The sequence below is a fragment of the Macaca fascicularis genome, chromosome 16 (assembly GCF_037993035.2).
Source record: "Macaca fascicularis isolate 582-1 chromosome 16, T2T-MFA8v1.1".
Classification (NCBI taxonomy): domain Eukaryota; kingdom Metazoa; phylum Chordata; class Mammalia; order Primates; family Cercopithecidae; genus Macaca; species Macaca fascicularis.
This window is the reverse complement of record NC_088390.1, coordinates 58,460,926-58,478,800: the sequence shown is the minus strand read 5'-3', so window position 1 is coordinate 58,478,800 and position 17,875 is coordinate 58,460,926. Positions and strand designations below refer to the sequence as shown.

General features: G+C 36.9%; 1 protein-coding gene across 12 annotated transcripts in view; it reads right to left on the bottom strand.

Annotated features, from left to right (window-relative positions):
- SKAP1 (src kinase associated phosphoprotein 1) overlaps positions 1–17,875 on the bottom strand; it is a 329,438-nt gene that overhangs the window by 114,821 nt on the left and 196,742 nt on the right. For 2 of the 12 annotated variants that reach the window (XM_074019392.1, XM_074019395.1), the window contains exon 5: positions 5,091–5,211. The exons of 9 other annotated variants lie outside the window; for them this stretch is intronic. The gene's annotated coding sequence lies outside the window, so the exon portion shown is untranslated. The remainder of the gene's footprint in view (positions 1–5,090; positions 5,212–17,875) is intronic. One more of the 12 variants, XM_074019396.1, reaches the window with a different exon arrangement.

Sequence of the window (17,875 nt, the reverse complement as noted above, 5' to 3'; positions counted from 1 at the left end):
AATTCTACTTATAATAATGTTAGAAAATGGTTAGCCTTAATGCCTGATAATGACCACAGCTAATGTGGTTCTGCTTTCAGTGTGGATAATGTTTAAGGAAGTAGCAGAATGCATGGCAGCTTTCCTGGACTATACAGTCAACTCCAATGAAGCCTTTTCTCCAGCTTGAGTCATAACCATAAATACTGCTCCATCCCCACATTCCAGTAACAAAGTCCTTCCTTCCTCCTTTGCCCCTAAACAAAGGGGACAACAGTGTGTTTGGTGGGAACATCTTGAAATAAGATATCACTCCCCAAATGGAAGGAAGTCACAGGGGAGATTGACGCCATAAAGGCAGTCCTATCCTATTGAAACGCCAGCAGATGGGGTCATAAACATTTCCTTCTCCCCTTGCTAACAGCCACCAACTCAGCTTCATCTTTATCTTTATCTTTATCTTCCTGTCAGGTCATAAATACCTCTCACTCAAGCTTCACTCACAGCTGGGCTATGCCAAGCAAGTTTACTTCCTGTTAAAGGTTCCTTTCAGCAAACATTAAGAAGTAGTTGGGGGAAAGAAAACTGAAAATTCTGCTGATGATACACAGTTACAGTATTCCAAAGGAAGCTTGGAAACCTCAAAGAAGGGGTTTGGCCAGACTAAGAAATGACCAAACTGCCTAGCAAAAAGCATGGAGATCCACTTAAAAGAAGATGCGTTCACAGGGAAAATGGGTCAAATAATTAGTTAAAACTTATACTTACATCCAAACAAAATAAAAGAGCTGACTAGTGTCATGGGCTTTCATTCTTTCTTCTAGAACCTCCAAAATGATGGTGCTTGCCATTTGTTCCTGGGTCTAAAACCTGGACCATAATTGTAGATAATGAAAACAGAAGATTTCTAGGAGTAGTAATTCTATACAAAGTTATTGCTTAGGCCAGAGGTTGGAGAAAGAATACACCCCTTTACCTTCAGAATTTTGGCACATGAGGAAGGAGTAACCTGACTCTGTTTCCTTCCTGGGGAACAGTTTTACTCTTGGGAAAGCATCTGCCTGAGGTACTGCTGGCAGCTCCAAAACTATAGAATCTAAAATGGTGGGAACCTGGAAAATAGTAGGTATCTTCCTCCTTGACTTAGCTGAGCAACTGCCCCTCTTGAATTTCTGGGATATAAGATTACAACCAAAAATGATTGTAGCCTTTCGAAAACACAACCCACAATCTGATTTTTTTTTTTTTTTTTTTTGTAAAAGCATCATTTTAATGAACACATTCTGCATTCTGACAAAATAGTTAAGTCTTTTAAAATGACGATAGTGACAGGCTGCTGTTGATTACAAGAAGTAGACTTTTGCTCCAACAGGGATTGGGTAAAAGTGCCTTTATTATGCTTTAGAATGACTGATCCATACTGGCTTATTTAACTCAATCTTTTAATTTTTACATGTGCTGTTAGATAACATGTGACTTTAAAGAGAGAAAAATTAAGACAGCACTTACCATAATAAGTTTTCTATGGTAGTTATGACAAACAGGTTTGAATCCCAGCTCTGACACTTTACTAGCTGTGTGACTTTGGGAAAGTTGCTTAACCTCTCTGTTCTTCAATTTCCTCATCTATAAAATGTACAATAATAGGCCGGGTGTGGTGGCTCACACCTGTAACCCCAACATTTTGGGAGGCCAAGGTGGGTGGATCACTGGAGGTCAGGAGTTCGAGACCAGCCTGGCCAACAGGGTGAAACCCTGTCTCCACTAAAAATATAAAAATTAGCCAGCATAGTGGTGCATGCCTGTAATCCCAGCTTCTCAAGAGGCTGGGGTAGGAGAATCGCTTGAACCCAGGAGGCAGAGGTTGCAGGGACCCAAGATTGTGCCACTGCACTCTAGTCTGGGTGACAGAGCTAGACCCCGTCTCAAAACAACAACAACAATAACAACAACAAAAAACAACAAACAAATGAACAAAAATGTACAATAATAGTGCCTTTCTCATTGGGTTGCTATAAATTAAAATACATAAATCACAACGGAACCTGGCACATTGTAGGGGCTCTGTACATTTTAACACACATGTAAAATGGAAGACTTAGGTAATTTCATTATCTGTACTGTATCTAAAGCAAAGGATATTGGTTATATTCTTAAAAATCTTTAATTAAGCTGAATATTAGACTTCATACTGGCATTCAAAGGTTTCCACAAATTAGGCTGGTTTACCTTTACTGTCTTCTCTCATCATCCTCCTACAATTAAGTAACCCTTGTTAGAATGGACTATTTGGTGTTTCCTGAACACATTCTACATTTCCCCACACCTACACCTTTGTGGATATAGTCCCATTGCTCTGGAGTTCACCATTTTCACTTCTATCTTCCCCTATCTCTACCTGTTAAAATCATAGCATAGCAGAGGTTCTCTCATTCAAACCATAAAGCTTTATTTTATTTTTATAGTCATCCTTCAAAGCCTGATTCAAATACGGTTCTTCATGGCATTCTAGAGCTGGAAGAGCTTTAGAGACTAAATGATCTAATTTCTCCTTTTACTAAGGCATGCAGAGATTAAGTGATTCGCCCAAAGACACTAAGCTATAGCTTGGACCACATTTCAGGTCTCCTAACAGTGCAGAGATCTCTGAGAGTTAATCACCCAATCCTCCTGGTCTTTTTCATCACTCTAATCTAAACTGACTGGTCTCCTTAGAGTTGCTATGTACTACAGTACTTATCACATGGCCTCTTGAATTACAGTTATTTGGGTGCATAACTTATCTCCCATGTCATCTCTCATGTGCCTTTGACACCTCTGTCTATCCCTGGAATGCTTAGAATAGTCTTAACCAGAAGGTATTTAGTAAATATTTGTTGAATTAATGTATGAATGAGTATTAGAAAGAAGGAAAGTAAACAACCTTTCCCATCCCGCTAACTCATACCTCTCACAGTCTCAAAAGTTCTCTCTAATCCAACTATCTGAATTGAACCATCAATTCCAGTGCACAATAAATACCTCCGCATCTGCAGAAAAGTGTCACTATACATAATACATATACACAAATTCACTTACTTTACAAAAGTCTCTGTGAACTCACTGTGTGCATTTCACTTCAAAGTATGCACACAATTTACCAAAGAAGTAGGAGACCAAACCCTGCCTTCCTATTAGTCACATTCTATTGGGAATAATTGTATACAGCACAACTAGACATCTATTGACTGAGCACCATGAAAGCATGGACATGATAATGAAGGCAAATAGCTAGAAAAAGTGATTCAGGGAGGCTAAATAAGTAGTAGTTACAGAGGAAGCTGCCGATACTATGTAGCGTATCTTATGCTGTCTCTTTTTGGGGCTCCAATTTGCCAGCTAAGCCCAGTACAATTTGTTTCCTTCTATCCAATATCTCTGATTTCTTTTCCTCTATCATTCATTTTCTTTACTCAATGATTTAAAAGTAACTGTCTTTTCCTACCTCACAAAGGTTTTGGTTGCTGACCAAAGTTTGACTAAATATCATTTCATGTATACTTTTCCAGTTGGAGATAGTAAGTAACAATACATACACTATTGTTAATTTTTCAAAGTGTTTATATATATATTTTTTCATCCTTTTTCCCCCAACAAACTCAGCAGGGAGGTGTCAAGTGCAAACCGCATACTATTGATGCATACTAGATGCATAACAGCTACACTTTAATTTTGCAATACTGTTCTACTTCTTTCCTGGAATCTCTCTTCATGAATTTCCTGAAAAGAGGAAAGCAGAAGAAAGGCATATCTCTATTACAATGACCTGCTTATTTTTTTTTTAATCACACTAATCACAATCTGTAATTATTTTATTTATTGGTTTAATTCTTTACTGTCAGTTTCCCCAGTAGAATGTAAAACTCCTTAAATTTACTCTCCTTGATTGTAAGGCTCATCTACCTTATTCTTTCACTGTAGGCACTCAACAAGAAATTTCTGAATTGATGAACGAATGATCAACAACACTATTTCTATTAAGGCAAATAGGTGATGATAAAAGAGGCCAATGAACAGACCTCATAGTGTAGAACTGATTAGCTATATTTTTACCCTTTTATTCTTCCAAGGATGGCCTGCACAGGCACAGGTAGTCTTCTTAGTTTTTACTTTTGCCAATTCTTCACCAAATAATTATTATTTTCTTTGTATAGGGTACTGTATGAAAAACTATAGGGGAGGCTCGGCGCAGGTGGCTCATGCTTGTAATCCTAGCACTTTGGGAAGCCGAACTCCTGTGATCAGGAGTTTGAGACCAGTCTGGCCAACATGATGAAACTCCATTTCTACTAAAAATACAAAAAATAGCTGGGTGTGGTGGCACGTGCCTGTAATCCCAGCTACTCGTGAGGCTGAGGCAGGAGAATCGCTTGAACCCAGGAGGTGGAGGTTGCAGTGAGCAGAGACTGCGCCACTGCACTCCAGCCTGGAAGACAGGGCAAGACTCTGTCTCAAAAAAGAAAACAGAAACAAACAAAGAAACAAACAGTAGGGGATAAGAAATTTAAGACATAATCCTTGCCCCCAAGGAGCCTATGTGATTATGGCAATACCACAGTAACATAAGACAGCAAATGACAAATGCAAAAAAAAAGTTATGCAGTCAACATGTGTTATCAATCAACAAAGGGAGAAACTGCCTTAGATTAGTATGATCAGGGAGGGCTGCCTGGGAGTGGTGGTAGTATTTGAGTTGAAGATAAGTTTAATTTCTGTCAATGAACAGGGTTTAATAGAGGGCCTTTAAACAAAATCATGTTACGCCTTAACATACCCCAAGTTTAGATAAGAACATTTAATCAAACAATATAAACACTTTGAGATCCTCTAATAGACAATAGCTTGTCAATGCAAAATAGTTCTATTAGACTATTCGGGTGGCCTCCAAAGCAAGTTTTTAATGGCTTTATGTATGTTTAATCACACTCAGTTGGTCTAGCTTACTCTGCTTTAGTCCCATTAGAATTTAAAAGGTCAAGTTTCAAAAACCTAAAAAAGTGATTTAGAATAGAAATACCAGCTTAACCTTAACCACAGCTAAACTAACATTATAATAGTATTGAAAATAGTACCTTATGGCCGGGAGCAGTGGCTCATGCCTGTAATCCCAGCACTTTGGGAGGCCGAGGTGGGCGGATCACGAGGTCAGGACATCCAGACCATCCTGGCCAGCATGGTGAAACCCCATCTCTACTAAAAAAAATACAAAAAATTAGCCAGGCGTGGTGGCGAGCGCCTGTAGTCCCAGCTACTCGGGAGGCTGAGGCAGGAGAATGGCATGAATCCAGGAGGCGGAGCTTGCAGTGGGCTGAGATCGCGCCACTGTACTCCAGCCTGGGTGACAGAGCGAGACTCTGTCTCAAAAAATAAAATAAAACAAAATAAAATAAAATAAAATAAAATAGTACCTTATAGAAAATATGTGGACAAAAGAAGAATATTAAAACTTTACGATTCTTGGCTGGGCACAGTGCCTCACACCTGTAATCTCAGCACTTTGGGAGGCTGTGGCGGGCAGATGGCTTGAGCCTAGGAGTTTGAGACCAGCCTGGGCAACATGACGAAACCCTGTCTGTACCAAAAATACAAAAAATTAGCTGGGCGTGGTGGCATGTGACTGTAGTCCCAGCTACTCAGGAGGCTGCAGCTGCGATAGGAGAATCATCTGAACCCTGGAAGTCGAGGCTGCTATGAACCATGATCATGCCACTGCACTCCAGGCTAAGCAACAGAGCAAGACCTTGTCTTAAAAAAAAGAAGAAGAACCCAAAAGTGCCCCCCAAGACCACTTTACAATTCTTTCCTAAGGTTATATTTTAAAAATAGAATTTTAGTAAAATTTAAAATCACAATTTGAATTTTACTAAAAATTATGACTCACTGATAACTTTTAATGCATATTGCCTATCTGGGAGGGCACAGAGGCCTTATAAGTGAGTGAGAAAGGTGTAGACCTAACAGCACAAATAGGGAGCGATCTCTTGAAAATGACAGATCTGTTACAGCTCAGAAGGATAAGAGAGGAGTTTAGGAGCGTTTGCTAAAGCTTGCTGGTTGGAACTGTTGCTTTCTGCCTGAAGCATCCTATCCAGTCTCTTACCCTCACTCATGCTGCCATTAAAATATCTCCTGCCTTTTCTCGCATACGCATTGCTCAATTTCTTTCCCTAATATTTACATCTCGTTTCATTTACTGCAATTTCATAATGTTTTATATTAAAATGATTCCAAACTGTTATAATCTATGAGATCTATGTTATAATCTGTGAGATTATAACAGTTTGCAGTCATTTTAATATAAAACATTATGAAATTGCAGTAAATGAAAAAAATATATATATTTTTGCTGCCATAGACAGGATTTTTTTTTTTTTTTTGAGATGGAGTTTTGTTCTGTCGCCCAGGCTGGAGTGCAGTGGCACTATCTCAGTTCACTGCAACCTCCGCCTCCTGGGTTCAAGCAATTCTCCTGTCTCAGCCTCCCCGAATAGCTGGGATTTCAGGCGTGTGCCACCGTGCCCAGCTAATTTTTGTATTTTTAGTAGAGATGGGGTTTCACCACATTGGCTAGGCTGGTCTCAAACTCCTGACCTGGTGATCTGCCTGTCTGGGCCTCCCAAAGTGCTGGGATTACAGGCATCAGCCACCACGCCTGGCCCATAGATAGTTTTTTTAAGCTGCCTCTTTCATCAATCGAAAGGTCAGAAATTAGTCTAAATATGTGATCTTCTCCTTTTTCTAAAAAAACAGTGTTTTGGCATTATTTAAAGTAATAATTCTTTATTTTTATAATAATCTCTGTTATATAACTCCATTTCTCAGGAATTATAGCTCCATTTCTGGTATTTCCACACCTGCAGATATATAGAGGATTAAAAAGTGGATTAAGAAATGTCACCATAAAGCAAGCAAAGTCCTGAGGGAGACAGTCAGGGAGACAAGTAACTTAGTAAAAATGGAAGGTGCCAAATGATAATAAAACCAAAATGGGAAATCATGAAAATAAAATAACTATGCATTAAAAATATATTTGGACCAGCTCCTCTGAGCTCGTGTTTTGTAATATTAACTATTTAAACCTGCTTAAAATGAGAGCTTTGAGTTCTCAAAATCCTTTAATTCGGTTAAACATCCGCTACCCTGAAAGGACTCCACAGCATCCCATAAAACATTATTTATCTGTGTGCGTTAACTGCACGATACTGTAATTTCCAGAATAAATGCTGGGTGTAAATTGTTGTTTATGTTGGATCCTGACTGTCTTTACGAGAAACAAAGTGAAAACGGAATCTTCAGAGCTTTATTTCTTCCGTTAAAGTCTATTCTGCAGCAGGAAACATGCCTAGTGGAGTTTCTTAATGAACACTTATAAAGACTGTTGGTTAAAACCAAGTATATAGAATCACCTCCAAATGTACACCCTGTTTTATTCTACATTCTTTTCATTTAAATCAAGTTAAATTAAAGTGAAAGTAGCACCATTCACATTGTTATAGTTAAGGGTCTATCAGCATTTTTACGCAGAACCTTGTTGTCACACGTTTATAACTTGAAAGGGACAAGAAAATATTTTTTAAAAAGAACTTTAATACAGAGAAACTTGGCCTGGAAATGAATTGCTGTATTCATTTATCTTTAATGACTTTTTAAGGTCCATCTTGGGGCAAAAGATATAGATATCCTAGTGATTTAAAACATTTGGTTGGGATTTTCTTTGTTTTCCACCATAATAACTTTCAAAGGCATTTCAGCTACAAAATTGATTAAAACATGAAATTCTCTATGTGGGTGAATTTTCTAAAGGACATTAAAGATTAGAAATTTCATGTATCACCTCCTGACCTGCTGCCACACACTCAAAATACACAACAAAAATAATTACCTTTTCTTACAAATGAAAAATCAGGCATGGAGAAGTTACAAAAGTTTCAAAGTCAAATACGCATAGAACTATGTAAAATTTCAAAATTATCTTTTAAATTCTTTCTCTGGACACTTGGTAATTATTTCTTCCCAAACACCATTACTAAATTCTAAACAAGAATAGGTAGTCTTTCGATGCACGTATTAAGTATTCATTTAACACTTATTCTGGAAAAAAATAACTGCACAGATTTTAAAGCTAAGAATTTACTGTGCCTGTGCAGCAGCTGCTCTCACCTGATAAAATTGTGATGATTCTTTCTGAGCGATTATGACTTATCAGGTCAGTGACCAACAAACTATAAAATAGATTCTAACAGCCCCCAAAGGGTTGGTATAGACTCTTGAGTAAATAATATATGTAAGCGAGAATGGGGGGTGGGTGGAGAGAAAGAGAGAGAGAGAAAGAGAGAAACACAAGGAGAGAGAGAGAAAAAAATAGAGAAGGGCACACATATGAGTGTTATAGGACAGGAAGACAGAGTCCTTGATTTTAATCCCAGTTTTCTCACTCAGTAGCACTTCTTGAGACCAAAAGTCAGATAAAGAGATAGTACTGTTTTTAGAAAGAGAGAGGTCCCATAGCAGCTCTATAGAATTTTCTGGTATATGTTATTTTGCACTGGATTTCATGTAAGCCATGAACTTGTTACTTTGCCTATACTTTACACACATATCTGAGAAGGCAACCAGTGACTTCTGGGAAAATCTACCAATCCTTAAAATGAATTCTAGAGAAGGAATATGAGATAGTACATTCCATTTTAGTGTCTTGTTCTACTTAGGACCTTAATAAATATAATTGCTATTCACATAAGTTTACGTTGGATTTAAAGGGATTCAAGGAAACCTTAATAAAGGAATTCAGACAGTGTGATAAAAATGGCCAAAGCTGTAAGCCAGTGTGTGTGTGTGTGTGTGTGCACATGTGTGTACAGATCCAGCTGCTTACAACCACAACCAATATGAGGGAGGAACTTTGATCTATATACTGTACTTAAGTCAAGTTTTCCTAATTGCATCAGCTTCCCTGGAGGTTTCTGCTGCTTTATTGCTGGAGTAGATGCTATAGAACTTCTCTTGGGTTTAATGGAGTAGTAAGAGTTGTATTTGCTTTTCAGATTTTGAAAACTGGATACAAATGGTTGTCTAGGTTTTAAGACTACAGATTGAGTGACATCATTCATCCCAGTAGGAACATGTCACTGTGGTCCTCTGGTCACTCTTCATTTAAAGAACTGCAACATGAAGTAAGCATGATAGGTTTCAGGTTGTGAGTCGTCCTAGCTCTTACTAAAGGGGGGCTCTCAATCTTTCTCTGGAGATTTGCAAGGTGGGAGTATAAAGAGAGGCTTAAGGCTGAGGCAAGGATGAAATGGTTTCTACAAGTCCCCTCTAAGAGTCCAGGGGGACACTTAGAAGTCTATCCCTTAAAACTTTGGATTCTTTTTTTCTGAGTCAGAACTTGGGTCTTCAAATTGTGGCAAAGCCTAGAATGAAGAAGCAAGGGGAAGGAGGGAGAAGGAAAGATAAATGTAAGAACAGAGATGGTTTTCCAGAGATGAGCATGGGATATTTGCCAAACAATCCACACTACTCTTGACTCAAGACAGTTCTAGCAGTTTTATGAGCAATGGCTTAATTTCTCTCTAAAATTACACAAGTGGCATTTCTTGGTGTGATTTTATAGAGATATTACGGTTGTTGTTTTTCCCAAGGGAATCCAAATTAGGTATGGGTTAGGATGGCTACAGGATACTTCTCTTAGGCATAGGTGCTGGACTCATCTCTCCCCACTGAACCTGAACCCTGATGTGTTCTGTAATGAGACCTCTTCTTCTATACGACTGTGGAAGAGACCAGAGCCAATGCCACCTCATACCTTCCTTATCTCTCTCTGAGAGATCAAGAGATGCTCTGGCTGCCACCAAGGGGAGGCAAAGGACCAGAGTTCAGATAAACTTTTGATAAAGTGCCATAGCAAACCCCTCATCAGAAGGCAGGAAAGGTCACAAAGTAAAAAAATAATAATAAGAAGAAAATATAACTGCTTTCTTATGAGGAAAATATTATGAGTTCTTCCCCTTTTTCAGCTTTTATGGAAGGAGATTCTGCCAGTTCCTTCAGAAAAAAATAAGAAAAAGTAGTTTTAAAATGAGATTATGCACCTTCAGGGTGCCATTAGGAAGTTTTACTGTACTGAGATGACATGAAAGCTCTGGAATTAATATCCCTGAGATGCTTCAAACCTGCAATAGCAATTATTGTACTACGTGTCCCTGGATAAATAATAGGGCCATTCAACTAATTAGCTTCAATGATTTCAGCTCCCTGTAAATTCTCTCTCACTCGGCTATAAAAATAACACTAGGAAAACTTTTGGTAAGAGAAACTTCCTTCAAGAGATGTTTTCTTTTCCTTTTTTCCCCCTTCAGTTCATAATGTGCAATGTGTAAAGTAACTTTCATTTCTAATCACAAAGCTAGAATGGAATATACGAAATTTGCACATTATTAATCGCCATTTACTGCTACTGAACATATTGATTTAAATCTCTAAATCTTGCCTTCCACATATGACATAAACATTTTGAGAAATTTAAACTAGTTTCTTGATACACAGTATAAGCAATCATGTCTGCATGGGCAATAAAGTATAAATCCCAAGTGCACATATACATAGAGGTATTGTTACAGAGAAATGAAAGAATTACTTGAGTCCACACTACAATATATTATAGCCATGTTATTTTAGAGAATTTTGACAACACATTAGCTTTTTAATGGTGTTCATGGAACATTAATTCATTCTGTCATATTTACTGAATGCCTACTAGATGCAAGATGTAAAGTTGCTTCTGTATGTTGTCTTGGAAGAAAAGTAGATCTATTTAACTTAAACATGGTATTATTCCTGCTTAAAGTGACAAGGATTCTCCTATACTTTTGTCACCTAGAAATACCATAAAATTCTGCAAATTCAAAGCAAAAAGGATGTAAACTTCAATAATACAAGCAAATACAATTCTAACATCATCAGCAATGGTCTGAAAATCTATGATATGATCCCAAGAGCACTTGAATGTTCTTATAGCTTGGGGTTTTGTTTTGTTTTTCTTTTTTCCTTTGTGTAAGCTGTTGAGATTTCTTCTTTCCCTTTCATGGAAACTTCTCTACACATTGAAATGAATCAGAAGCTCCTCCCCTGGATGGGCTAGTACTCCTCCTTCAAATGCTGAACGTCATCACAGGAGAGACAGAGGGACCTAGTGAGAGGCAGATGGTGATAAGCTCACCCTTGGTGAAGAAAGGAAGAGGAAAAGAGTCTGAAACCTCTTATTGGGCTTATCTTGTTTTTAATTAACAGAATATAATTAAAATTCAAGCCAGACAAAATGACTGGATCTTAAATCAGAATTATGTCTAAGAGTGGAGACTGCAGTCATCTGTTTGCACTCATTAGAGGTGACCTCCACTACTTTCTGGGTCTCCCATTTTGCACTGCTACTTATAGGCAAGTTCTTTTTTTATTTCTTAGCCACATAAAAAAGGATTTTTTTCGTTTCTGCACCAATACTAACTAAATATATATATCTGTGTATATACATACACACACACACACATATATATATAGTTGTACTGCACATTAGGATAAAGAATACAGTATAACAGGATACAATATAATAGATTTTTAAAAATCATGACCTTCCTCTGTAATTATTACATTCAAAATGATTCCCCTAAAATTGTTAATCATGTAGTCTGGCAGAGAAACTAACTTTCCAGTAAAAAATTTGAATGTTAAAGTTTTCCCTAACTTAAACAAAATGTGGCTAGAGATTATAGTTTTTGTTTTACAATCATCCCACAATATTCAAACCTTCTAGTCTCACCACCTCAAAATCTACACCTAAGAGCTACCTAGGAGGTTTGTAATATCAACCCCCATAATTTTTCCTTCCAAGAGATCTGCAGCCTCAGCTTATGAAAAATGCAGTCTGTTCACCCTAGGAGAATATAAGTCATAACGTTTGTTTTGGAAATCTATTTTACCCAATATTTCTCAATGAAATAAATTGTATAAATGAAATAAAACTGACACTGCAATATTTACTAAATCACTACCGTCTGCTCTCTGCTTAACACTCTGGCTATCATTGGTTTCTCCTTCTTGTTCAGTTTAGCAGCCAAAAGAGTAAAGGAAAAAGGTTTCTGCAAAGATGCATTTTTAAATCAATATAAACAAGGTTATAAAATAGCCACACTTAGCATGGTTTCCTCCTTCCTTGTCATCCCCATGCATTTGTCACTTTCTCACTGGCTTCTCTTTTTAATAATGTGCATTCTTCAGTTTACCAAAATGTATGTGTGTGTGAGGAGTTCACACATAGAACTAGGGCAAAAAGGTCCAGAGTGTAGTATAACAGAGAAAAATTCAAGTAAATCAATCCCATGTAAAATTTATTAATGGTCTGATATTACATACAGACTAAATGATGAAAAAAATTGTTAATTATAATTGACATTCTTATTTGAAAATAACTATTAATAAAAATGAAATATTTAAAGGTGAAAGTGGTTAGCCAAAAGATACTTTTTAATATCAAGTCTACAAATAAAAGGAAACAAAAATATTTTCAGGGCCCTGAGGAGCAAATGTTCCTTTTAGTCTGTGGCATCACAGAGTCACACTCTTGTATTGACAATGAAGGAGACTAGACTCCACTAGCCTCCTAGTCCTAGTTTTCAGGATAGCTGTAAGGCAGTGTACAAAGCTTCATGCAGAGAAATTCTCCTGTATTCTATGGAGAATTTGATTCATGAAGGATCAGGCTGATCTGCTTATCAGTGCTGAGAAAGTCTTGCAAAGGACATGGCCTATGAAAGGAGAGAAGGAAGGTAAAAATAGGACAGGAGGCTCTGAGGGATCCTTTGGCAATTGAAGGTAAGGAAGGAAGAAGCTAAGTTATAAATAAAAAATATTTCTAGAAATGGTATGTGGATGATGCATTATTAATGATTGTGAAATACATCTCAATATGGAGGGGAGAGTGACCACATCTTAAGATGGAATAGAGCCAATACCACAAGTCACTTGGTCCAAACACTGCTGATGCTCTTGTGATTTTAGAAGGATGCAAAATACCCCCGAAAGTCAAAGAGGTTTTAAGTGTTCATAAGTCTACTTGATTAAGCACAAGGATGATACTAAAGAACTAATACGCAATAAAGAGATGAAAAAACACACAATGTTATTTTGATAATCTCAAATGTTTAAGTCTCACAACTGTATGAGAGCCTAGCTTACTGTCATTTAAAAATATTTTTATTGTATTTTAAAACATTGATCTTAACTTTTAAAAACAAGTCTCATTACCTACTGAGTCTAGAAAGTACTGACTGTAGCTCGAGGTTATGAAACTGAAGGATTCCTGACTTACTGTTCTCCATTTTAACTGCTAGATGTACTTTCTGTTAACACATTCTGGGGCTAAAAAATATTTGCCTTTTTCATATTTACCTGGATTCCCAAATATGTTATCAAAACAGTAGTTAGCCACTTTACTACAAATACAAATCTTACATGTGGAGCTATGTATGAAGGTATTATAATTATAGCAGTAACGCAAATATGGTAAAGAGAACCAAGACAAGTGACAGATGGTCACAGACTTAAGACTTATAACTTGGCCGGGCGCGGTGGCTCAAGCCTGTAATCCCAGCACTTTGGGAGGCCGAGACGGGCGGATCACGAGGTCAGGAGATCGAGACCATCCTGGCTAACACGGTGAAACCCCATCTCTACTAAAAAATACAAAAAACTAGCCGGGCGAAGTGGCGGGCGCCTGTGGTTCCAGCTACTCGGGAGGCTGAGGCAGGAGAATGGCGTAAACCCGGGAGGCAGAGCTTGCAGTGAGCTGAGATCCGGCCACTGCACTCCAGCCTGGGCTACAGAGCCAGACTCAGTCTCAAAAAAAAAAAAAGACTTATAACTTAAAAATGCAGCTTCACTTTGAAGGATGTATTGTGGCACATCCATGGACATTCAGAAAATTTGTTGGAAACTTACAAAGAAGGAAGACGGTTAGTAGGTTAATGTACTCTTTTCTTTTTCTTTCTTTTTTTGTTATCTAGATGGGAGATTTAGTCCTGGTGCCTGAATTTGAGGGTCTCTCACACTGCTCATCTCAACAATCAATTTTTACTGCTGTAGAAGATAATAGTGGTAATAACACTATAGAAAAAACTACCATGACCTATAACTATAAGTTATTACAGTCTTTAAAAAAATAACTGTAGTGTATGGAGCTTCTTCATTTCCTGAAGTAGAAGAGAAGCTGATAGTTGGAGCCTCTGAAGCTGTTCATATATCTCCTGAATGCATGCAAGAGGTTGATTTGCTCACAAAGGAAGAGCAGCTTTGAGAATGGGCCACATGGATGAGAAAAGCAACCCAACATTTGAAATCTGCTGAGGACAGTCACCTTCTGGCTCACCTGTCTTCTTGTACTGAGTTCCAGCAAAAAGCTCACATCATGACACACTAGTGCTTTATCAACCTACAACAAAAAAAGTCAGAATTCTAGGCTAGTTAAAGTGATGCTCTTATGTAGCAAATTGTCAGTATTCCCAACAGGACAGTACTCTTATGGTGCTTTTGATACTGAAATTTCAAAGATCTCTGTTCACCTGAATGACAACCAAAAATTAAGTCTCCCACAAAGCTCAAAATGTTCTTCTATTGCATTTAACAGAGAAGATGCAAAATATAAAACTTTATTTCATCCTGGTGTGCAGATTTCCATATGCTTAACAAGAACTCACCTGGTTTCCATATTATGTGAAAAGATTGTCCTTATAAGACAAATTATATTCTAGTCACTTTCAAATGAAGTAGATTTACCAAGCACACAGTTTATCTCAGGATCTGGAAGCCTTCCTTAAAGCATGACTGTGCAACAAAAGAGTTTTAATGCCACTCCACTCTGTAATGCACTGCATACTAACAAGATTTATATACATTACTGGTGCTGTTAAGGAAACTTAAATGACTTGCAGTTTCTCTAGATGAGATTTTTAAAAATCTTAAAAAGGGTGTGTAGCATACAAATGAAATCAGATTACATTAGAAGTTGTTTAAAAGTACAAACATAATACTGCTTGTGTACCAGCTATGGAACACACAGCAAAGATTTGTTTCACTTCAGACAAGCATTCTATAGTCACTGAACATAAACAACCATAAAGTTGCAGCTGCTTTTAAAATGTCACTTAGGGACAAACTGTATAGACGGGAAATTAGATAGTGCTGAATGGTTCTGGAGAAGGATAAGGCCTGTACTCTGAACTCCTAGCTCTGCATTCATGAGAAAGAATAAAATATTTCTCATCATTCATCATGTTTTCATATGTAGGTACCTATACCTACAATGTGATCCAAATAATTTATTAGATTCAGAATGATTAATACTTTCCAAACTATACTTAAAATTGAGTCTAGTTATATTGTATGAAAACTGAGAAAAATGAGGTAGATGATGTTTGGGTAACAATTAAAATTTTAGGCAGATGCTTGAATGCCCATAATTTTTTAAAATCAGGGACTCTACAGTACATGCTGCAAAAATGACTCAAGCTAGGATTTCCAGTTAAATATGCTAAGATAGGGCAATATACTTTTAGTAGGCTGAATAAAACATAGAATAACCTATATTTTAAAAGTACATAACGATGTCAAGTCTTTAAGCTTTCAAGCAGAGGATTTGCAATAAAATAAAATCATTAGGCAAAGAGTGGTCACTGTTGTGATGAGAAGAAAAAAAACTCAAAATTCTCATATCTATTATTATATTAGAATAGTTCACTTTCTTCTCTACATAATAACATTGCTTATTAAAGAGCCATTTATGCATACCTTATTATTATTTATGAAGTTACAAATACACACAGTGTCTGATAACTCATCTCTCTGTATTAAATAGGAACATACATTGTTTTATAAAATGTCTGCCTTTTACATAATGTGCTAGGTAACAGCTTTCCATAGCATAATCATGAATGCATTATATAATGTGCTTTATAAGAAGTTATTAAGGATTATGACTATAGCAATGTAATTCTAATATAAATATGAATAAAGCATTTAGAAATGATATTTTCACTTAGACTGTTACCTATATAATTTGCAGCAATACAATTATCATAGGAGAAGATATATCACATTTACAGAAAAAGCTGTTTCTACGAATGTTAGTAAAAATTCTATAACGTAGGTGTTTTTCTAGCAATTTCATAAAACCCATGCCTTTATAAACATGAGAAGAATCCACAATGCCACCTACAGTATTCTTGACAGTAATCTTGCCTTGGCAGGAAAAAAGATTAGCTTTATTTGCAAAGCCAGGTGCATGTAAATTTCCAAACTGCAAGTAGGTGGCAGTGGAGACATTTCTGGATGGCTCTTCTCAGTTGGAAATGTAAAAGGAGGAAGAAGCCTCCTTAAAAACAAGTTAGAAACATACTAAAATAAATAATTTCCTGAAATGTAACCTTCCAGATCACCATTAAGAGCTAATAAATTATTTGTCTTTAGGGACCAAAATCCCACCAATCTCTTAATGAAGACATCCATGGCACGAAAAGTGAGCAGCACAGATGACAAAATTAGAAAAAAATGAAAAGAGAGAAGGGTTGGACAATTGTTTCCCACAAATCTAAAAGAAGTAATTAGGAATTTGATGTGGACAAGAAACTCCGAGGCTAGCAGCATGAAATACATAAATTTAAAACTAGTAACTTAGCATTTTAAGAAGCCATTAAGAAATCTCCTGTTTGAATATGAATTTAAGAGTAAGGTAGATGAGTTCATTAGGATCTGGTCTTTAATGAAGAATATCAATTGAGTCCATCAAAAAATTGTGTACAAGAGGCTATTAAACAATGTAGACATATTTAAAGCATGCTCAACTCTAAACAAACACTAGAAACATTAGGATAAAACCACCTAAATTGTCTTTCAAGGTTAATGACTTGGCAGTTAGATTCATTCCATTCTCAAGTTTACCTGCAAAGATAAGCAGGGTCATTAAGTTGTATTATCAGTTCAATCTAATTGATTTGACTTGTGGACATCATATTAGAAACTGGAAAATGCCCAAGAATAAACACTGGAGGAGTGTGTGTATCAATATAGATGGGAAGAAACAGGTAAATGTATTGTAAGAGGGAAAAAAGGGAAGTTAGTGATGTTATTTATATCAGAATCACCATGTGAAAAGAAATGAAGGTAAACGTCCAGATCAAAGCTTTTTCACACCATGGCTATCTCGAATCAGCTTTTCTCCTTTCCTTAATTGGTTAACCACACACACACACAGTTTAACAACAAAGGCAACCAAGTAGTCAAGGGATGCAAGAAACCTGGTGAAAACAAATGCCACATTCTTAGTACTACTGTTCCCCTGCCTGGAACATTTTTCTATTCATCTTTTAAGATTCACCTCAAAAATCCAGATACTCTAAAATGCTGTTCAGAATCCCTGATGTGAAATTAATCACTCCCTCTCCTGCAGTATTTTTTTAAAACTTCTATTATAGCAATTATCACATTTTAGAATTAGAATTATTATAGCTGTGTTTGGGTCTGAATGACCCCCAAGTCTGCAAGTCCTAGGAGGGAAGGGGTCAGTCCTTGACAATTTTTGGAAAATTTCTGGTGCCATGCTCTCCAAGGAGAGGATGCCTCATGTGTGTTTATCTGAATTAGTTGAAAGGATGACTTAAAACCATCTCTCAAAATACGCCATGTTTCAATGTTGTGGACAGTAAAGAATCTATGCTTTGGTGAACAACAGAACAGTGACATGCCTGTGGCTCACTCTGAATAGAGCCTTATAAAGCCTTAAAAAGAAATGTGGTACCAACCTTTACCTTCT